Raw genomic sequence first — 24,175 nt, 5'->3', positions numbered from 1 at the left:
AACGCACTTTGTCTTCTTTTGTGCACTCGTTTTAAAGATGTTGGAGGTTGCTATTGGCAACTCCGAGCATGTTACTTAAAGAAAAAACAATTATCTGAATGCTTTCCAAAATAAATGTCTCATCTTGGTGCTTCAATCTCCCAACAACCTCTTAAATAAATGATTTTATCTAAATGTTTAAATGTTATTTTTCGTTAAACCGTTGGAGTCCAATAACTTGAGAAGTTAATTGGTTTTAACATCAAGTTTATACAATTCTAACTTGCTATTGAAAATTATACCCAAAAAAATTGAAAAGAGACATGTAGGAGCTTATTTTGATTTCAAAAAACGCAATGGGATTTCAATGAATATTAAAAACATAATTGAAAAGAGTTTTGTTATATCGTTTTTAATAATCTTTTTACAAATTCTTCGAATATTTTATAAAATAGATATTGAATAAAAAATTATATGTATTTATCATCTTATGAGCAAACTTTTTACCCATTTAAGTTATTAATATTTAAAAAATTAAATAATAAAGTCATTTGAATAAATTTAAAATTTTCAAATTAAATAATTTTATATGAAACATTTTCTTAATATTTTGCTTACTTCTCTTATTAACTATTTTTAATTAAACTCAATATTCATTCTAACACTTGATACTTTTATTTGTTGATAAATACTTTTTTAAATGTCAAATAATTAATTTTTTTATATATAGTTTACTTATAAATTGTCAAATGCAATTCATATTTCATATAAGATTTTATTTTATTTGCTTAATTAAAATATATCATTCCTTTTAAATAGGGTAAGCAATATATAAATCTTATGGGCCATGCATTCACAATTAAATTTTGACTTCCTCCTCTTTATCCAATTCTACGGGTCATCTATTGTTTTAATCAATAGTCAATTCAAACTAAAATTTAGCTACGGTATTTTGTTCTTTTCTACACTACACGTATCTATTTTAATAACAGAAACATATAATATATCTTATATTATAAGGTCAATAAACTCCTGTATATAATTATCGCAGGATCCCATAAATATATACATGCTCTTGCGATTAAAATTTGCAAATACATAATTATATTAGAATTACATATTATGTGAGACTCCCCTAATACTCTTCTTCAAATTAACCTATGAAGATTTTAAATACTCAACTTGTCTAAAACAATTAAATTATTGTTTGTCAAGAGTTTTGGTTCAAGATATATGTAATCTCAATATATTTAGTGCATCCATGAAATATAGGATTAGCTTCGATACGAATGACAACTTTATTGTCACAAAAGAGTCACGTGCACTAGATATGTGGCACATGTAAATTAAGCAAAAAGAGAATTTTGAGCCACTTCAACTAGAGCTTCAACTAGAGTTGTGGTGCCATAGTTATATATTCTAGTTCTATGTTAATATACATTTTTTTTTCTTCTCTTTCTTTTTATTTTAATTAAATGTAATACAAGCAAATGAAACCCGTAGAATAGGTTTAATACAAGAAAAAGAAACCCATAGAATAGGAAACACTACTCCTATCACCTGCAAACATATACTTATATTTGAAATTGCGAATAAATGAAATGAAGTGTGTAAACAAGAAAAAAGGAGATGTGATTTAGAAGGAGAAAATAACATATGTGGAGACATAATGGAAGACAACCGTAAAGAGAGAAAAGAAGAAGAACAGGTCTACAAGAAAACAAAATAGAGAGAGCAACCAAAGAAAGAAAAAAGAGGGAGAAACAGATCTTGTAACACCTTAACTTAATTTCAATAAATAAGGAATTTCACAAATTTTTGAAATAATAAAATTTTCATTTTCAATCCAAGTTTCATCAAACATCTCAAATAAAGAAAGGGGGTTGCAAATTACATCAAACAGTTGCTACAAGACTTATTCAAATACAACGGTTTTTAAAATAATATCTTAAGTCCTATAGCAGTTCCATTCATCCCTTCACTGAGTCCGGTGCTAATCGTCTTGATTACGTGAAAAATAAATGTAAGGGGGAGTACTCTACACTACCAAAATACAATCAAACATAAAGTCTCACATCTAACTCATTTCCAACACATCTATACAGATATAACACAAACAACATCATTATCCAGTACATTTCAATTTAACATCCATGCACTCACGGTACCAACACACTTCACATTCAAAATTATAATTAATAACAATCTTGTGCACACGCACGCCAGCCACACTCACTGTGGCACTGTGATCACAGATTTACACAATAAATGGTCGTCAGTTAGCCCCGCCTCACGGATACCACGTGGGTAATCACGGGTCGCTCAGCAAAGGTAGTGGTCAGAGGTCTAGTCAGGAAGAGAGTATGTGGCCCGTGATGCACCCGTTCCACAGTCAGTGTCACCACCACTCTCTCCTCCCCAAGGTATTTCTACTGTCCTCATCTTCCACACCCCAGTGTATCGTTGAACCATTCACAACATATTATAACGGTGCTACACGCCCCATTCACATACATTTCATTCGTACACGCAATATTCATGTTTGCACACGACACACAGCCTATATTCAATTCACATTACACGGCACATAACCCACATTTTATCCACAATATACGGCACATAGCCTTCATTTATTCACCAATTAATGGCATCTCATCACACACAATTACCCCCACGGGGCCTAACTATTCCAGCACACATCATATTGCACACCAATTTCCATCAAACACAAAATTTCTACTTCCTATCTCAGCCACATTGCATTAATCAACAAAATACACAAGAATTGCAACACATTAAGATAGGGTAGAGTCCCCCCTTACCTCGGATCGAAGACCTACACGTTAAATCTACCAAGAAGTGCTCCCCCTCATGGATTTTGTCCTAAACACATGGAGAAACTCCATGAAAATCCCAGAAATCACCAAAAACAGAGAAAAGAGAGGAAAAACAAAAACCCTATCTGTTTAAAACTCACCTCCAAGCATTCCCCACATGGAGTCAACCTTCAATCTAGCTTCCGAACGGCTTTGGAGGCAATTTAATCAGTGGAAAAGGTTTGGGAATAAGAGAATCCAAGGGGCTTTGAAAGGAGAGAGAGAAATAATCTTCCCCGAACCCTAACCCCCTTTAAATCCTTTTTTGGTCGCGACACTCTCGCTACAGCGAGATATTCTCGCTGCAGCGACATGCCCTCTCTTGCTACAGCGAGATATTCTTGCTGCAGCGACATGCTCTCTCGTTATAGCGAAAAACTCAGAGAAAACTGCACTCTGGTTTCTGCAGAATCTCGCTACAGTGAGATTGCACCCAGAAATGCGCTCCAAACTGTCGCTTTATTGCTACAGCAAGAAGGCGACAATTTCGGTCCTTCCTCCCAGGGCCCTCTCGCTACAGTAAAAATCTTCTCGCTGCAGCGAGAACAACCCAATATTACACCCTGCATTTAGGCACTTAGCCCATTTTCAACCCTATCAAGTCATGCATATTTATATATATATACACACATCCACAACATACATATATATACACATATTCATACTCATTACACATAAAACACCATTATTACGCATTCAATGCAAATTTTCAACATCCATTTACACTTATACTCATATACACGCATTCAGATTTATATAAATAATAATAATTAATATTACAAAATTCGGGGCGTCACAGATCTACGAGAGGAAGAAAGAAAAGAGAAAGAGAATTAGAAACGAGAGGGGAAGACATTTACAGAACAAAGAAAAAAAAAAGAGAAAGGGAGGAAAGATCTTCTTCTCCATTTTGCAAGCTCAGCTGCTAGAAAATGGTTGGGGCAGAGTAGATTACAGAACAAAGGCTCAATCATACCACGCCTCTGCATCTCAGATTTTCTCATCTTCTCTCTTATCAAATATTTCTTAATTTCCATATTCTTCAAATCCGTTTGCTAAGGTACTAGAGCTTTTACAATGCTTTCCTTTTCACTTTTCACTTATGCATTGTAGTCTTATTTTTATAATAATATATAATAACACTTTAAGGAAGGGAATTACTTGATAAAAAATTTATTGACAAGGTCTGTCCAAGTTGTAATACTCCCCTGAGGTTGAGCTTGTAACCAACTTTTGGCTTTATCCCTTAAAGAGAAGGGAAATAGTCTCAATCTTATTGCATCTTTACTAACTCCATTTATCTTGATAGTATCACACAATTGCAAAAAAATTGACATATGTAGATTAGGATTGTAACATCCCTGTTTTTATATTAAGTAAAATTACATGGTTATGATAAATATGCGTATGAGAGTATGTTAAGAGAATTTTGATGTATTAGAACTGTATGTCTCTCGTTGTAGCAAGAACGAGGCAGTGAAAATGGAACATTTTGAAGCGTTCTCACTTTAACGAGAGGTCCCTCACTATAGCGAAAAGTGCAAAAAACATGATGCAATTTTGTCTGATATTTTTACTATGGCGAGAGAGAGTCTCGCTGTAGCAACAGTCTTTCGCTGTAGCGAGAATTAACTCGCTACAACGAGGAGTATTATGAGTAATTTTTCACTGTAGTAAGAAAGGCTCGCTGTAGCGAGAATGTCACAATTCTGAGGGTATGTAAAGGTTTTTATGCATGAAAATTTCATTTTTTCACTTGCTCTCATGTCTAGACTTCATTTTCTGAGATAAAACCTCTCCAAATACTGATTATTTCTCAAATACGTTCATTCTAAGGGAATCTAAGTAAGTTTCTTTGAGTTTAATCGTGTTTTCACCATTCGTTTTCTTTGAAGCTCGTTCTTAAGAGATAAATTCATGTTACCTAGGTAAAAGAGCTTTTTTAGGACGTTTTTCGTCATCAAACTTTGTTTAGATCTTCATTATAAGGTAAGGGGAGCTCTATTCTATCATTGTGTAATGTGAGTCATATATTGAGTCCATGAGAGCATGCTTATGTATCAATTTTGATGATGTATGTATAAGTAATGAGTATTAATGAAGAAAGACTGCTAATATACATATGTTTGATGGTTTAGTTGACTGATTTTATTGTATAAATATGAAATATATGATGAAAAAGCATGATATTATGAGTAAGCTAGTTGTGATGATATTTGATGAAGGTATTGAATGTAATATGATTTTATTGTTGAGAAATTTTGAATATGATGAATATGCTATCGATGATGTATTGAATTGAGACCATGAGTTAACGATATGAGATTGGTCTGGAAGTACTATTAAGCACAATCTTGGGATGGAATTGTTGAATGAATATGAGTACTAAATGGATTGGTGTAAATAGTTACAGAGATACACTGGGAGTATATAGTTCAGAGGGGTATAGAGTTTAGAGATGATAAGGAAATTGATGAATCCACATTTTACTAAATTTTTACACATCATTTATTACTTTTTATAAAAAAGAATAGACTTAGATAGTGTAAATAAGATGAATATTCCAATTAGACTAAATAATATAGGTTTCTTAGTTTTTGGTTAATTTACATTGATTTAGATAGTTTATTTTACATGTTTTGATCATTTGAATAATGTGGCAGGAATTCCCAAGATTATTTTGAAGAATTATTGGATTTTGAGGAATTTGAGGTGAAAGTAACTACTTTCAAAATTGATAGTGACAACTACAGCAAGCCACTTCCAGCAAAGGGACCAAAGTGATCACTTTCAAAGCTTAAAGTGACAACTACAGCAGCCCAGAATCCACTAAACCTACACGTGGTTACTATGAATATTCATAGTGGTCACTCCAGAGCATGCAGAATTGAAGGTGCTGCGCGTAGTTACTATCAAAGTTCATAGTGACAACTCCAAAGAGTCCAAATTATCCCAGTGTTGCGCGTGGTTACTATGAATATTCATAGTAATGACTCCAGAGAGAAAAAAATTTAACTGATGTTGTGCGTGTTTACTATGAAAGAATGAAAGTAATTACTTTGGGCGGCGCCAGCTTTAGTATAAATAGATTTTTACCAAATTAGGGTAGAGAGTTCTTACACTTTTTGTACCTTTTCTCTTCTTTACTAAATTTAGGACACTTGGAGAGCCTAGGGTGGCCTTGGGTGACAGCCAAGGGTCCAACCTAGGGTTTGATTTCCATTTTCTCCTTACTTCTCTTTGATTTTTGTATTGATGTTATTGATTTCTCTTTACTTTCATTTTATAATTGTGAGACGCATCCTCATGGAGGGTTAATTTTCTTGTAATCTCTAGTGAGTTCATATGGATTCTTGAATTCTTAGGTTTTTGAATGTTAATGCAAATCTTTTTCTTCCATGAATTTCTTCCTCCCAAACTCTTGAATTGAATTAATGGTTGAATGAGGGGAGCATTGCGTAATGAACCCTAATTCATTTTAAGGAAATTCTAAATTTGAATTGCTTAATTCTTGTTTAATTCTAAGATTGCGTAATCAAGGAATGAGAGATTGGAGTTCATTGGATTGCTTAATTCATATGAAAACATAAGGTTGATTTTCGCTTGTTAAATCAACCTAATTCTGGGAGGAGAGGAAGAGTATTAAATCTTGAGAGGAATAGGGATAGAGTTTATATGAATGAACTAAGGGTTACTACATTTTATCGATTGAACTTTGCAATTTAATTTTCTGCTTAAGTTGATTGAACTTGAAATCACAAAACCCCCCATTTTTTACTTGCTTTCTAAATACATTGCACACTACATGTTTGACATTCCAATGATTCATGGGAGATGACCTAGGCTTGCATCCTAGACTACATAAATTTTTCTGCATATTTTGATGAAGGTTCACGACAAATCTTTTTGCAAATGAGAAAATATTTCGTTCATCAGAAATCTCAAAAAAATGTAGGGTGGTGAGCAACATTCGCGAATGTGCACATGTTATTGTTGAGTGTGAATGCGCCGTATGGCCTCACACTCGTTTCTCGACTAGACTCCTGACTATGCCTTTGCTAAGAGGCTCGTAACCGCATGTGTTGTATCTGTATTGCGAGAGCTAACCGACGACTATTTATATTGTTGTTTGCTAAGGGGCTTGTGACCACATATGTTTTGTCTGTATTGTGAGAGCTAACTAACAATTATTTACATGATTGAGTAAGATCTCGAGAACTACTGGAGGCATCGAATGACTGTGATCACAGTGCACTTAAAGTGCGAATTTTGAACTGAAAGTGTCAATGAGGTTGTGTGAATGTTAGTGATAAATGAGATATATATATATATATATATATATATATAATGTGTGGTAATGTGATATAAATTCTCATTAATTTGTATAATCATGATGTTATTATGAAAATGTTATGATATCTTTGTATTATATTGTAAAATGGGATAAACGCTCACCCTTACACCATCTTGCAGGTAGTAAAGATGACAACTTATCCCATGCAGATTGATGTAGTAGATATGTAACGCCTCAAATTTTGTAATATTAATTATTGATTATATAAATCTAAATGTATATTCATGTGTGTATTTTTTTAAATATATGTTGTGAATATGTATATATATATGTAGATGGGTGTATGCATGACTGGTTGGGCTGAAATACGCCAAGTGCCTAAGTACAGGGCGAGATACTGGGCTGTTCTCGCTGCAGCAAAAGGGTCCTGGGAGGAAGGACTGAAACTGTCACTATCTCGCTGTAGTGAGAGTGTCGCGACCAGAAAGGATTTAAAGGGGGTTAGGGTTCGGGAAGAGTTATTTCTCCCTCTTCCTTCAATTCTCTCATTCCCCAAAGTCCTATTCCACTGATTAATTGCCTCCAAAGTTGTTTGAGAGCTTGATTTAAGGTTGAATTCGTGTAGGGGACGCTTGGAGGTGAGTTTTAATAGTTAGGGTTTTAGTTTCTCCATGTGTTTAGGACGAAATCCGTGAAGGGGAGCACTTCTTAGTGGATTTAGCGTGTGGGTCTTCAATCCAAGGTAAGGGGGGACTCTACTCCTTTATGTGTGATTTGCTACTATTTTGTGTGATATTGTGATGTGGCTGAGTAGGTAGGAAATTGCTAAGATATGTGGTGTGGGCACTTGTGCCATTTATACATGTGTTTATATGTGAATGTATATTGTGAAAATATGGGCCGAGGGCCGTGTAATATGAATGGAAATAGGTTAGGGGCTGTGTGTCTTGAATGAATTATGGGCTATGTGCTGTGAAAATGAAATGTGGGCCTAGTGTCGTAACTGTTAAATATGGGCTATATGCCGTATACTGAAATGTGTGTGACTGGGGCGTGTAACGCCGTTGTAATGTGCTGTGAATGGTTCAACGATACACTGGGGGCGTGAGAGATGAGGACGGTAGAAATACCTTGGGGAAGAGGGAGTGGTGGTGACACCGACTGTGGAACAGGTGCACCACAGGCCACACACTCTCTTCCTGACTAGACCTCTGACCATTACCTTTGTTGAGCGACCCGTGACTGCTCACGTGGTATCTGTGAGGCGGGGGTAACCAGCGACCATTCATGGTGTAAATCTGTGATCACAGTGTCAATGTGAGTTTGGCTGGCGTGCGTATGCATGGGTTCATGAATTGTACTTATGGATGTGATAATGCTGCCTGTACTTGTATTTGTTTAATGTATTGGAAATGTGCTGAAGGTGAGACTCTATGCTTAATTGTATGTTTTGGTAGTGTAGAGTACTCACCCTTACATTCGTTTTTCAGGTAATCAAGACGATCAGCACCGGACTCAGTGAAAGGGGCGGATAAAACTACTATAGGACTAGGATTTTAATTTGAAACTAATGTATTTGAATGGGTCCTGTAGTAGTGACTTGATAGAGATTGTAACTCATTTCCTTATTTTAAAATATTTGATGAAACTTGGATTAAAAATGGAAGTTCTATTATTTCAAAAATTTGCAAAATTCCTTATTTATTTAAAAATTAAATTTAAGGTGTTAGAAGATATCTTTGCTAGTAGTAGATTAAACTATGTTTTTAGCGAATGTAGACGCATAGTACATTTGTATTTTAGGGTACATTTTGAGGAAAATTAAGAGTGCACATTAGAAGTAACTTATAATTATGCAGTTTCGTTTGATTTCCCAACTAGTGGTCGAATTCATCAATCTCTTAGTTTTTATCTATACCAGGGAACTGAAAGGCCTTCTTGAGTCATTAATAATGTATTTAATTATCATGATCATGACTTGCTAGGAAGACCTAACAGTTATATATTCGAGATTTCCTAGTATAGAATTAGTAGCAGACTCTGGTGTTGCCTATCTTGGAGAGAATGATGAATTAACTACTAAGGAATTAATGAAAATTGAGGGCTGGCATGATATAGATGATTAGTTTCAGGTCCTTAGTATATGGAAATAAGTATGAACTGCTGTAAATTTTGACATGTTATGGATAATGATATGTAAATATCAATTTGTATTATATTTCATGCAATTATCTTCTTAAGTTTGTTTTGTATATGAATTAACTATTATTAAATATTTTATCTTTGTTAATTTGATTAAAAGTGATACGGAAAAGTTGGTTATTCTTCCTAAGATTTTATGAAAATGAATATATTTAAAATGGAAAATGTAAGGTGTTACAAGGATCGTCATAAATGCTTCCTAAGAACCAATCTTGTTGTACCAAATGCAGTAGAGCAAGTTTGATTTCAAAGTGGTTAGCTTGGATTGTTGGTCTAACAATTAAAGAGTTGTAGCCTTGCATATTTGGTATAGCATAGTCTGTAAAGTCCTAAATTTTTTAATTTTAAAAGTTGTTTGTTCCATTTATATAAACTCAGCATAATGTATAAAATTTTTATATATGGCAAATATTGTAAGTATAATTAGATAAAATATCTATTTCTAAATGAGATTGTTTACAAAGTCTGTCAATCCAAGACATATTAAGTAAATAGCAGTAAATATAAGTCATAATTATCCAAAATAAATTTTTATAAACATTGGTACAAGACTTGCATTTATACATATTTCATACAATAATTTACAAATTGTTTGTCAAAAAGGTGGGACTCAAAATAATATTTACATGACCAAAATGTTTACATCACAAAAAGCAATTCAAGTCTCAGACCAACCCGTAAAATACATTCCAACATTGAGAATTCAATACTATTCATTCCCATGCCAACTCTCAATCTCTGCTAGATCTTCAGAATCAAGATCATCGTTTGATCCAAGATAATGGTCACCTGAATCAATCGTGACCTCTGTTCCAGTAACTCGCTCAAAAGTCCATTTAGATGATCTTTGAGATAATCATGGTTGTGGTTTGTAAATAGATATGTGAAGGCTGTTAGAGTTCTAACAATGCCTCTATAAATATGGATACATAGGGTATGATGCATTCTATAGGAAATTCAAAGGAATACTTTAAGAGAAATCCATCTCTAACATGAAAAAAGTCCTAGGTACGTCTTCAACAAGGACAGAAATCTTAAAATAACATGTTCTCTGATACTCGTTAAAAACATAATTAAGCTTATTATGTACAGAACTATCTAGTAGTCTAATTCTTTCCTAATGCTCTGTTATCCTTGTTTCTTGAAAATATTAGTAAGGATGAGCTTCTATTTTATCATTTAAATATAACACTATTTTAAAGACCTACACCATAGCACAATCATAGTCATGGAACACAAGGAATCATAATAACATAAATATCAAAGCACATATACATATATTATCGCAAATCATTATATTCCTCTCTTTTGGATACACACTTCCAGTGCACTGTGATCATGATTATATGATACCTCTAGCAGTTCTTGAGGTCTTACACAACTAGGTAAATAGTCGCCAGTTAGCCCATGCATATGGATACAATGTATACAATAACGGGCCCCTTAACAAAGGTATAGTCAGGAGTCTAGTCAGGAAACGAGTGAGGTCATGTGGCGCATTCGCTCTCAGAAAGAATGTGTGCACATGCGTGAATGTCGCTCACCACCCTATGTTTTCCCTAGATTTTTCATCTTCTCTAGACTCTATACCCCCAGTGTATCTTTGTAACTATTCATACTAGGTCTATTCAGCTTTTTACACTTACCCCATACTCCTTTTTGTACTAAACTCGTCTCAAGTAAAAGATTATGCTTAGTAAAGCACTTCCAGACTAAGTTTCAAATAAATATACTACTCGAACATATCATTAACACCCAAAATCAACCAAACATATTTGTCACAACAATCCATTGTCAATCAATCATAAGAATCATACAAGAACACATACACAAAGTATCCTCATAATTACAATATATTTATTATGCTTAAAATCACAAAATAGATCCCTCTTTACCTTGAAACGAAGATTTGAAAGAGGGTTTGTGAAGAGTTTTGGTGAAAGAACCAAGATCTTCCTAGATATCACAAAAGAGAACATTTTGAGAAAGGAAAAACATAGAAAACAAACAAAAAGAGAGAACAAAGCGTCAAGAACTTACTTGGAGTTGATTGAAGTGGTTCCCAAGCTCAGACTAGAAAGAGAGTTAACATTTTGGGAGAATTTTTTGAGAAAAAAGGTTAGAGGTCGAGAGAAAAGGGGAGAGCTTAAAACTTGGATTGTAATCCAAGTTTTCTAACTTGAAAACCCTTAAATACCTCTTGACTCGTGACATTCTCGCTACAGCGAGCCATCTCTCGCTACAGAGAGAGATTCTTGCTACAATGAGACCTTATCTAGCTGTGGCAAAAAAAACAGACAAAATTTTATTTTGTTATCTGTCATTCTAGCTATAGTGAGAGCTCCTTGCTACAACGAGAGAATCCTCGCTACAGCGAGAAAGTGTCAGAGAGCTTGATTTCTAGATGCTCTTTCTCACCACAGCGAGAGATATCTCGCTATAGTGAGATATCCTGCAACTTACATTATTTAAACTCTCTAAAATTCAAACAACTTCACAAATATACAACCAACATTTAATGTTATAATAATAAATATAAAAATGAGGATGTTACAACTCTCTCACTTTTTAAAGAATTTCATCCCTGAAATTCGCTAGCTTAGGAAAACATGAGGATATGTTTCCCTCATTTTATCCTCAGGCTCCTAGGTGGCATCTCCTTTATCATTTGTATTCCATACTACCTTTACCAATAAGATGTTTTTACGTATCCTTCAATTGTTTGATTCGGTAATCAGAAACCTTCACTAGAAATACATCATATGACAGATTCTCTTGAACTTGGATTGGATTGAGTTCAATTATATGAGAGGAATCAAGAATGTATTTTTAGAGCTAAGATACATGGAAGACTGGGTGCAAATTTGAACGATTTGGAGGTAAGGCAATATGATAGGCCACAAGACCAATTCTATTTAGGATTTCAAATGGTCTAATGAATTTGGGAGATAACTTCCTAGATTTCAAAGCGCTACCGACTTTAGTAATGGGCGAAACCCTCAAAACATGTGGTCACCAACTTGAAACTCTAGAGGCTTTCTTTGTTGGTCGTAATAATTCTTCTGCCTATCTTGTGTGACCTTTATCTACTATCACCAACACATCTTTTACTACTCTACTAGGGAATGCAGTACTCCTATTTGCCAACTTAATGATTACATCATTTTGCTTTAGGGGGATAAGGTTCAGAGACCTGTAAATTAGGAATGACAATGGGTACGGTACTATAGTACCCATCCCCATACTTGTATTTTAAAAAAATACCCGTACCCAGCCCCATGCCCGCGTGGGTATGAACATTAATCATTGTACCCGTATCCTCTAGGTACATGCATACCCATCTTGTACTTATTATCCGTGCTTATTTGAGAAAAATATATTTATAAAGAAAAATGTGTTTATATAATTTCATATAAGTAGCATAATAATACAAAAATTCAATATGTAGTTGCCGAACAAGGTACAAACATAGATAAAAAATAAATATTCAAAGATCACAAGTGCTAAATGTATCTTAATATAATAATTTTCTAAACTAAAATTCTTAGAAATAATAAACGAAACTAAACACATAAGTTATTTGTCAGCGATAACTCTATCTTGTGTGAGATTCGATCAATCAGCAATGTCAGAACGATAACGGAATAGATCTACACAGTGGGTGGCCCTTCGTGTGAGATCACTTGGTGATCTCTTGTGGCGACATTGACAACTAACTCTAATGAATAGCCTTTTATAGTTGTTAGGTTTTAATGAGTCAGACATTGAGAATGAGAATAGAGTTAGGGTAAAGAAGTTCAAGTACTAACAACGAAAAGTGGATACATAAAATATTTTTTTTAACTTTTGAATTTGAAATTGTAAGAAAAACAATATATTTAATTAAAATAATATAATATAATTAATATATATATATATATATTAATTATTACTAATATTTTTAACTCATATACTATACGGAAGTATTTTGTCAAAATATAAATTTTTAAAAAATTATTTTAATGAATTAAATATTTATAATATATATAAAATTTAAAAGAAAGAATTTGAATAAAAGATAAATGTTCACAATAAAATTTTATAATAAAGAAATATATGTGTATATAAAAAAATTATATTTTTATCTAAAAAAAATTAACAAATAAAAATTAACAATAATTTTTTATATTTTATATCTTTTCAAAAACTTATTTGAACGTAAATAAATAGTAAGAATAATATTATTTAGATTCAATAGATTATAGTTGTACTTGTAATATATATGTTGTATAGAAAAATATTATTTTAAATTAAAATATAAAAAATAAAATTTAAATATATCAATAAATAATAAGTTACAGTAATAGTAAATGATTGTAAAATTTATAACATATTTACAATATATTTATTATTTATCATTCACTTTATGATTTAAATATCAATATGATTTTATTAACAAAAATATTTGTGTGAAAAATATTTTATGTATGTCCTATATAAATAATATTTTAAAAAAAAGTCAATCTTATATCAACTATGTAATAATTAAATTGTATTAGCCTAATTAAATGATATAAAATAGTAAATAAATTTTTCTATTAAAAATATAAAGGAAAATAATTTTTTAGTTTACTTTGTTATTAAATATATTTTTATATTAATCTTATATATATATATATATATGCTTAAATTTTATTCTACAACTATGTATTGAATTTTTATATTATTATATTAATTATGCGAAGTTATATAAGATTAATATATATGCGGGTATGGAACGGGGTGGGTACTTAGATACCCATACCTGCACCTATCCTTATTAAAATTTGTGAGTTTTTATCCACACTTATACCCGTGCCCATATAGCGAGTAAATACCCTATCCATTGTAGGTAAATTTTGCAGGTGCTCATCGGGTACTTTACCTATTGTCATCCCTACTGTAAATTGATGTAGGCATGCTGGACTCTTCTGCCATGTCCAAAATGTAGAAATTAGCAGGGAATATCAACTTATCTACTCTCACTGTAACACCCCGAGTTTTGCAACTCCATTATGATTATTAATATAAGTATGTATGTTGTATTTGGCTGTTCATTTTGATTAATGTTGGTGATTTAGATATGTATATGTATAAATGTATATAAATATATATAAGTGTATATGTACTTTATGATTTAAAATATGGATGTTGACTTGTGGCTAGGCTGAAGGTGCTTGGAAAATATAAGTTGGGGGTTAACAGTGTGTTGTAGGGACATTCTTGCTATAGCGAGAGGATTCTCACCACAGCAAGAGGCAAAAGAGGGGGAGTAAATTCTGGGTTTTATCTCAATGTAACGAGAGATGTCTCGTTGTAGCAAGAAGGAGGTCGCTATAGCGACAAGATCTCGGTATAGCGAGATTATGCAAAAAACCAATGCAGTTTTGTCTGTTATTTTCGCTGTAGTGAGAGAGGTATTGCTAAAGCAAGAGTGTCAAGACACTTAGGGTACTTGAGGATTATAGGATTGGGGAAAACACATTTCCCACTTTCCCTTCCATCCCTCTTTCAATTCTCTCGACCTCTAAGCCTATTTCACCGAGTGAAATACCTCCAAGGCAATTTGTGCCTCAGATTGAAAGTTGTGGTCGTGTTTTGACATTTGGAGGTAAGTTTCATGAGTTAGGGTTTGCATTTTTACGTTTTCTTTATTCTCCTCGATTTCTCATGGATTTCTCCATGTATTAAGGTTGAAAATCCATGTGGGGAACCCTTTTACCGTTGATTGTGTTATAGGTCTTCATTTCAAGGTAAGGGGGGACTCTACCTTATCTCTTTGTGTTTAAATTTCGTTTATATTGCTAGATATTAGAATGTAGTTGAGGTAGCACGTAAGAAGAGGTGTGTTTTGATGGAAATTTCATGTTAAGCATGATGTGGTAGATATTGAGTAATGTGTGTAATGAAATGATTAAATGTGTGTATACGTGCTATGTTTGAGAATGAATGTTATGAGACGATTGAGAATGTGGGTGAATGGCATGTTTATTTTGATTGTGGTGTGCTTGTAATGGTTGAAAACTATGAATGGTTATAGTGATACACTAGGGGTGTGGAAGATGGGGGCGGTAGGAATACCTTGGGGAAAAATGGGTGGTGGTGACACCAACAGTGAGCACGGGTGCACTACGAGCCACACACTCTTCTCTTGACTCGGCCTAATACCTTTGCTAAGGGGCCCATGACCACACACGTTGTATCCGTGAGGTAGGGGTTAACCAACGACCATCCATGATATGAAATTGAGTAAGTTCCTAAGGTTGAGGGCATCAGGAAACTGTGATCACAGTGCCACAGTAAGCGTGACTAACATACAGTGAGCATACGTATGCGTGTGGATTTGGGTAAAGGTGCACTGAGTGCACCTTTGTATGTTTGATGTGTGATGTTTTTGTGTGGGCTAATTATGCAGTGAGTGCAACTATTCATGTGCTTGACTTGTTGTAATAGTGTGCTGTTAGAAAGAATTAGTTAATGCTTGCTTAATGTATGGCTTATTTATATGGGGAAGTGTTTGAATATGGAAGGTAAGTCTCCATGTTATATAGTGATAGTATAGAGGACTCACCCTTACATTTTATTTTTCAGGTGACCAAGACAATCAGCACCAAGCTCAATGAATAGGATGGATGACACTGCTATAGGACTTAGAATATATTTCAAATTTTGAGATGTACTAAATAAGTCCTGTAGCATTTATTTTGATTAAAATTTGTAACTCATCTCATATTTTAAAATACTCTATTAAACACTGTACTTGAAACTATTTGAAATGAAATTTTCATTATCTTTTTCAATTGTGAAAAATATTTTATTGGAAAATAAATTAAAATAAATAAGGTGTTACACTCATTAACACATCTTCTACTACTCCAGAAAGGAATGTAGTGCTCTTATTTCCTAATTGAATGATTACACTGGTTTGCTTTAAGGGGCCGAGGTTCAAAGACCTGTAAATTGATGTAGGCATGACATTTATGGAAGCACCGAGATCAAGTAATGTATTGCTTAAAGTGGAATTCCCAATGGTACAAGAGATAGTAAAAGTGCTAGGATTCTTACACTTTTGTGTTATATTGGGCTTGTAAGAGCTGACATATTTCTCTCCATGCTGACTTTCTCGTTCCCTTTAGTCTCCTCTTGCTGATGCACAACTCTTTAAGAAACTTAGTATATTTTGAAATCTGTTTTATAGCATTTAGTATCAGAATGTTCACTTCTACTCTTCTGAATGTCTGAAAAAGCTCTTTATCAAAGTCTGTTGGTGGCTTTGACTTGGCCATTCTGATTAGAAAAGGGAAAGGTGGTTTCTGCATAATTTATGAACTGTTAGGGGCATTTTGTTGCTTTGTGTTTTGCTGCTTCTCTGCCTTTGCATCATTTTGAACCTTTTTATTTTTCTAGTTGTCCAGTAGCTCCTTCCCATTCCTCAATATTATGGCACTCACATTTCTGGGTTAACCTCTAGTTGAGAAAGAAGTTGTCCAAAACTTTGAGACTTGAACTGGTTTACGGTGGTCGCAAGTTGGCCAATCTATGTCTGCAGATCTTGGATGCAAGCATTGATATTTTGTTGAAACTGCAGATTGCTCTTGGCCATTTGTTTGACCAAATCCTCCAAGGAAGGTTCAGAATTCTGATGTTGCTATCTCATTGGAGTTGGTTTGTAGTTGTTACTTGCTTGTTTGATTGGTTATTATTGTCAGTCAGGGGCACCGTATCTCATATTTGGATGGTCGTTGAAGGTAAGATTATGAGACTGGTAATGGAACTGATATGACTACTGCTGCTGTCTCTGAGGTTGCTAAAAATTCGAAGCTCTGTACTACTCTTGTCTTTCACTAATAACTCCATGGACAGAAGCTTGTCGGCTAGCATCCTGTAGTAAAGGACAACTATCTGAGGTGTGCTCTATGGAAGAACAAATATGACAGTCTCTGGTCATCCCTCCTTGTAGGTTAGTTTGTTATGCAACAACTAGCTGCCTCACAAATGTAGTGAGCTCCTTAATTCTACTTTAAAATCTGCTAGACTTTGTTGCCATATAGTTTGGTTAATGTACATTGTGCACTTCTCTAACTAGTGCCATGGCTTTTGCATTAAACTGTTGGGAGTTCTTTGCCATGTTGTCAATTAGAGCTATGACTGCAGATGGTGTCTTGTCCATGAGAGCTCCATCGCTTGCTGCATCGGGCATACTCTTCTCCATTGGAGCAACGCCTTCATAAAAATACTGGATAAGTAGCTGGTCGCTAATTTGATGGTGTGGACAGGTTGCAACACAACTTTTTGAATCTCTTCTCGTACTCATAGAGGCTTTCTTGACTGAACTGTCTGATGTCATTGATCTCTTTTCTGATTGTCGCTGCTCTGAATGTAGGGAAGAACTTCTCCAAAAACATCCTCTTTAGGTCTATCCAGCAAGTGACTGAAATTGCCTGCAAGTAGTATAGCCAGTATTTCACTATACCATCCAAGGAGAATGGAAAGACTTTCAGCTTGATGTGATCTTTTGGATCTCCTCTTGGCCTCATTGTTGAACATACTATATGGGACTCTTTTAGATACTTGTCAGGGTCTTCACCTGCACTACCATTAAACTTAGGCAACAAATCGATTAGACCAGATTTTAACTCAAAGGAAACATCTACGTCAGGATACTAAATGCTGAAAGGTTGGTGTGTTACATCTGGTGCAATTAATTCTTTAAGAGTTCTTTCATGTTGATTATTAGTCATGGTATCAAAATCCACACTTACACTATCTCTATCACTATGCGTATTACCTTCTAGTCTGTTTAATCTATTCTAAGTTCTTTCTATTTCAGGATCAAATGCATGCAATTGTCCAAGATTAGTTCTAGTCATTCACCAAGGGGCAAAAAAGTCAAAGTAAACCCAAATATACTATTTTCTATTTTTAAGATTTATTATTATTTTTTTTGATTTTTTTAAGATATCAAAATAAAAAAATAAAAAAATAAAAAAAAATTAGAAAAGTGTTCTAAATGATAGAATTTTGAGATTTTGAGTAGCACCACGCGTAAAATGAATAAAATAAAACGATGAAGATGAATAAGATCTATAATTTTCACAACTCACAAAATAATAATAAAAAAAGTATAGCGAAGTAATAAAAGAATATGCTACTATAGTGTTCTATCAAGGTCCCTAGAGTTCTAACCTAATGATCTATGACATGCATTCTTACCTTGGATAATTTTTAAGCCTAAGGATAAAAGGTCATTAGAGCTAAAATCCATTGCATAAAGTCATCTTCAATGAGTAGGTAGTCTACCAAATGTAGGGACTTAAATAGATAAGACAAACTCTAACTGAAGTTCTTGTGATATATGTACATCTAAATTACTATTACTATACAACTCCTCTAAATCTAAAGTTTACTCAGACTCGGTTATAAGGCCTCACTCATGTTATGTATGATTAGTAGTGTGTGAGGGAACAAACAAATCTTATACAAATCAAATAATAAAAATGTGCAAGGAAAAAATACAATACAATAAAAATCAACTAAATAAATTACAATGGGAAGTGTGATAAAAATAAAATAAAATAATAAAAAGTAAAATTATTTTAATTTAATTTTTTTAAAAATATTTATTTAATTTTTTTCAAAATAAATTTAAAAATAAAAAAAATTAAAATTAGCAAATTAGTTACATGAACTTTTTTTTAAAAAAAAATTAAATTTAAACTAATCTATCTAAAAAAACTAATCCTATCTTTAAAAACAAAATAAACTAAATCTAATCTAATCAAATCTTAACTATAATTTAAAATTCAAATTTAAATGTATTAATTTTTTTAAAATATAATGTAAACTAATCTAATCAATCTACAAAATTCAAATCTAGCAAATCTTTATTCCGCTGCTCCTCAAACCTCTACAAAATCTACGCAAAATCTTGGCAAAATCTCTGCAAGTCATACAATTTTGTAGTAATCTTATTAATCTAATTCTCTAAAAATTAAAAATTAAATGCACTAAAATAGTATAATTCAGAATGACAAAAACACACAAAACACAGATCGAATGACATAAACAAATGACATAATTTAATAAACAATTAGAACGCAATTTTTTTTATTATTAGTATTTAACCTTATTAATGATGAAAATTAAAATTAAAATTAAAATTAAACATATTATTATTATTTAACATTATTTTTAGTTTATACATTTAAAGGTCTGCTAACAAATATTTTTAATTTATTTGAAAGAGACTATATAATAAATGAAGTCATTAAATAAACTTATAAGTTACACTAGGTTAGATTTTTTAAAAGGTACAATCAAATACCAAAAATTGGCTCACATTAAATAAATTTAAGTTAATAATACATTTTAAATTTAAGAGTAAAATGAGACTCTAACTTTGTAAAAACTAACACGACAATTTTCACCTGGTACGCAAGCACCTTAAAAATGTGCACGAAATAAAATAATAATCTTAGACTATGTTTATTTGTATTTTTTTTAAAAAAATTTAAAATAAAACTAAAAATACATGACAATATCAAGATGTACTGTTTCTGAAATAATTTATATTTTAACGCAAACAGAGGAGATATTATTGAATTATATTACAACAAAATATCAAGTTATAGAATGTAAAATTAATTTTTATTAAATAAATTACGATTTACCACATTAAATAAATAAAGAATACTATAATAAATTGAAAACAAAAACTAAAACATTTTAACAGGATAAAATTTTCATATAACATTTTCTTTTTACTTTAAATATAAGTTTAGCTTTATATTAGTTGCAGTTATAGATTTATTAAATGTACTTTTAGTTATAGATAGATATAATACACGCATTATGTTTTATTAATTTAGTATTCTTTTTCTAATTTCTTTGATTTTCTAATAGAAAAGGTACTGGGTACAAAGGCTTTTCATGTTATATAAAGAATATTTAAAAATAAAATGTATTTTATTTCATTTTTATTTTTTTTTTGGTGACCGTTATGTTCTCATTTCTGTTACTCCAGATTTCGCGCCTTGGACCTTGGGCGAGTTCATCCATAAAACGAATATAAATTTGACTTTGTGAAGCGTCTTTGTGCAAAGCGAAAACCCTTATACTCGTGAGGGTTTAGATTTGTGAGAGTGAAACCATTTGATTCAGTTGCTGTAGTTTTTAAGATTGATAGCAATGGCGCAAATCCCGGAAAATGAAGAGGTGGCTCCGCGTCATATTCCGCCGTTGAACACGTCGTTGTACGTTGGTGATCTTGACGATCACGTCACCGATACGATGCTCACAAATCACTTCAACCAGGTTGGTGAAGTCGTTTCCGTTCGAATTTGCATGGACACGCTCTCTCGTCAATCCCTCGGTTACGGCTACGTTAATTACAGTAATCACGAGGACGGTTTGTTTCTTCTTTCCTTTCTCTCTTTATTGATTCTTGAACTTGAAATGATTTGATATTTGACATTTGATACGATAGGATTAGTGGCGTCTGTTATTGCTTCTTGAATCTTGCTTACAAAACTATTGGTATCTTATTAATCTTATAACTATCATGCAGCCAAAAAAGCAATTGAAGTGCTGAATTTCACTTGTTTAACCCTAAACCCTAAACCCTAAACCCTAAATAACAAACCCATTAGGGTAATGTTTTCTAATCGGGACCCCAGCGCTCGGAAGAGTAGTACTGCTAATATTTTTGTCAAGGTGCCTCTACCTTATTTTTAACCTTTCTCTCTGCGTTACTAGTTTTTTTAATCAGTTATTGAGTCTTGAAGTTTCTTGATGGTGCAGAATTTGGATAAGGAAATAGATAACAAGGCTTTGCATGAAACCTTTGTGGCTTTTGGAAATATTCTTTCTTGCAAGGTCGCAGTGGATCCTTCTGGTCAGTCTAAAGGCTACGGTTTTGTGCAATTTGAGAAAGAAGGATCTGCACGAGAAGCGATTGACGAGTTAAATGGCGCGATAATCCACGATAAACAGCTCTATGTGGGTCAATTTCGGCGAAAGCAGGAGAGAGAGAGTGCTCTGAGGGATGGAAAGTTTAATAATCTATATGTGAAAAACCTATCGGAGTCGGTAACGGAGGGTGACTTGAACATAGTTTTTGGAGAATATGGACCCATTACTAGTACTGTAGTGATGAGAGATATAGATGGTATATCGAAACGTTTTGGTTTTGTCAATTTCGCAAATGTTGATGATGCTGCAAAAGCTTTAGAGGCACTTAATGGAGCGATTTTGGATGGTAAGGAGTTGTATGTAGGAAAAGCCCAGAAAAAAAGTGAAAGGCAGCTTGAACTGAAAGAACGATACGGGCAGACTTCCAAGGATGCCTTTGGGGTGCATCCCGGTTCAAACTTGTATCTCAAGAACTTGGACGATAGTGTTGATGATGAAAAACTCTATGAGCTGTTCTCTGTGTTTGGTTTAATAACCTCGTGCAAGGTGTGTGTCTTCTATTGGTTCATAACTGCAATGGTCAAATCTTCATCTTCGTGAAATGTTTCTTTTATTGCCTGCAGATTATGCGAGATCCACAGGGAATTAGTAGAGGATCTGGATTTGTTGCATTTTCATGTCCTGACTCTGCAACCTGGGCTGTAAGTATAATAATGTTGTTGACTATCCTTAGCTAATCGACAAGGAACTTTAATGCTCATATTCAAAGTCTGTTGATTCTTGTAGCTTTCTGAGATGAATGGTAAAATGGTTGCTGGAAAGCCTCTCTATGTAGCCCAGGCACAGAGGAAAGAAGAGAGAAGAGCAAAGCTACAGGTAACACCATGCAACAATTGGCAATTAACTATATGCTTTATAATTACATTGTGGTCAACTTTAGAAGAAAAATTTCTGCATCAAGTCCATCTTTAATTGTAGTTATTTATTTTGGTACTTCCACGTCTCTTTACTTTTAGTTATTATCACACAAGAAAAATTTAGAACTCGTAGATCAAATTCACAGATCCCACTAACAGATATACCTCGTTTTATGTTATAAATACTGTTGCTGCATTCATGGAATTGGAAGCTATGGAATTGTTTAGTTGAGAATAATCACGCCTTTATCTTGTTCTATTAGAATGATCTGGTGGAAGGAAAACTAGTTAATACATCAGTTTTCACTTAAAATCTGAAAAAACAAATATAGGCATCTTGTCTAACAATTGTAGATATTGGAGGCTGCATATTGTTGAAATTACAGAAATTTAGGCAGAGGAGGAAAGGAAATATAGAAGAGACTATTAGCAATATTCCCTTACATCGGTCTCCTTCATTTATATTAACAATTAATTCTTAATCCTCCTTAAACAAGGAAACAAATCATGAATTATTATTGTAAGTTACCGAAGCTCTCCAAAGAGAAGATTCAATAGAGTTATGAGATATTTCCTGTATGTTGACATGAATGATTAACACACATTAGAAGGTCTTAATACTGTGTACTGATGAGATATTTCTTCGCATATTATTTACTTATTTCATACAGGAACAATTTTCGCAAACAAAACTTCTTGGAACAATTGGACCTCGAATGCCACTGTACCACCAACCTCCGGGTGCTCTTGGGATGGGACCACCTTTTTTCTACCGGCGACCACCTCAAGTAATTAAAAAGAAATTGTTATCTTTATTCTTCAATTTTCACTGTACCAGCCTCCTTGTTTTTGGTAAATAAAATGTGAATTTAAATTTCTATATTAGCGCGTCAACTACCATGTCTAGTAGCCCACCTATATAACTATATATTAATATAATACCTCAGAAATAGGTGTGATTGGTTGGCATTCTATTCCTCCATCGTCTGTTACTTGTCTTTGTTGCATATTAGATGAATATTTGATGTTAATGTATTGAATTTATCATTACAAATTGAGTAATCATCCAATAAATATAGGCTGGATTTGGTTACCAGCAGCAATTCATTCTTGGGGTTCGAGGACCTCAACAAGGTCAACAGGGGCAGCGCCGAGGTGGACACGGAGGAGCATGGCCTACGCAACAACTTCAACAGCCAATGCCATCCATGCAGCCAATGCAAATCGGACATGTCTATGCATTTTCTCCTGGACCTGTTTGTCAGCAAATGCCCATTCAAACCCTTACTACATCCCTTGCAAGTGCTTCTCCTGAACAACAGAGGATGGTAAGACCTGTTTCTGAGCCTTTATTGTTTACTGTGCAATAGGAAATTGTTACACTGACTCTCGTGTGAATGGTTTGCTAGATGCTTGGTAAAACTTTATACCCACTAGTTGAAAAACTGGAGCATAATGCAGCAACAAAGATTACAGATATGATTTTGCAGATGGACCAAGCCGAGGTGTTACATCTGATTGAGTCACCAGATAATCTTAAGGATAAAGTTACCGAGGCCATGAATTTGTTGAGAGATATTGAACTGAAGCAATCAAACAACCCAGCTGATCACCTGGCTTCTCTCTCTCTCTGAATGACAGTGTTGTTGTACTAATTGAAAGAGAGCTTAATTTGAAGTTAGAAAAGTTCAAATAATCAATCTCATATACTGAGAGAATTTAGACTCTAATGAGTTTTATTAGGATTTAATTATTATGTTTAATTTATTTTTTTTTAATATTAATCATTACTTATTGAGTTTTTATTTAAGATAAAATCTTATTATTTTATTTCGTTTATTTGAATTTAGGCTTTTTAGTACAAGAAGCTCATTAGAGTTTATGTTAGTATTGGTTTACAAGCATTAGACATATATAAATTCTTGTAAACACACTTTTAATTAGTTTTTGAATATGAATTGAGATTTCTCTTTTGAGAG

General features: G+C 33.3%; 1 pseudogene; it reads left to right on the top strand.

The window, feature by feature from the left end:
- Window positions 1–23,830, top strand: part of LOC113850738 — a 29,322-nt pseudogene extending 5,492 nt beyond the window's left edge.
- Window positions 23,831–24,175: the final 345 nt, after the last annotated feature.

This window comes from Abrus precatorius, unplaced genomic scaffold (assembly GCF_003935025.1).
Source record: "Abrus precatorius isolate BTA unplaced genomic scaffold, Abrus_2018 Scaffold9, whole genome shotgun sequence".
Classification (NCBI taxonomy): Eukaryota; Viridiplantae; Streptophyta; class Magnoliopsida; order Fabales; family Fabaceae; genus Abrus; species Abrus precatorius.
The sequence above is the reverse complement of the archived record's forward strand: the minus strand, read 5'-3'. Positions and strand labels throughout refer to the sequence as shown.